Source organism: Myotis davidii, unplaced genomic scaffold, assembly GCF_000327345.1.
Source record: "Myotis davidii unplaced genomic scaffold, ASM32734v1 scaffold520, whole genome shotgun sequence".
NCBI lineage: Eukaryota > Metazoa > Chordata > Mammalia > Chiroptera > Vespertilionidae > Myotis > Myotis davidii.
Window position 1 is genome coordinate 2,741,519 of NW_006292908.1, and position 305 is coordinate 2,741,823.

General features: G+C 63.0%; 1 long non-coding RNA gene across 1 annotated transcript in view; it reads right to left on the minus strand.

The window, feature by feature from the left end:
- Window positions 1-305, minus strand: part of LOC107183508 — a 63,163-nt gene that overhangs the window by 14,551 nt on the left and 48,307 nt on the right. The gene's annotated exons all lie outside the window — the stretch shown is intronic.

Sequence of the window (305 nt, forward strand, 5' to 3'; positions counted from 1 at the left end):
AGAGGAAACGCAGATCCTGGCCCAACAGGCGTCCTGTGTGGGAACCCGTCAGGGGACTCCAGGTTTAGGGCCGACATGGGCCACTGAGGTCCCAGCTGAGGGCAGGCAGGACGGGCCTCAGGCCAGAGCTCTTGCCTCCTGGGTTGATTTCAAGGGGGTCTCCCTGAGGACTCCACTCAGCTTCTCTCTGTTCTTCACATCACCACCCCCCAGCACCCCCTCTCCACACATACGTACACACCAGCTCGCTGCTGCCGTCTGGATTCGTGCCCCCCCCGCCAAACACACACACCCCAGCGTGCTGC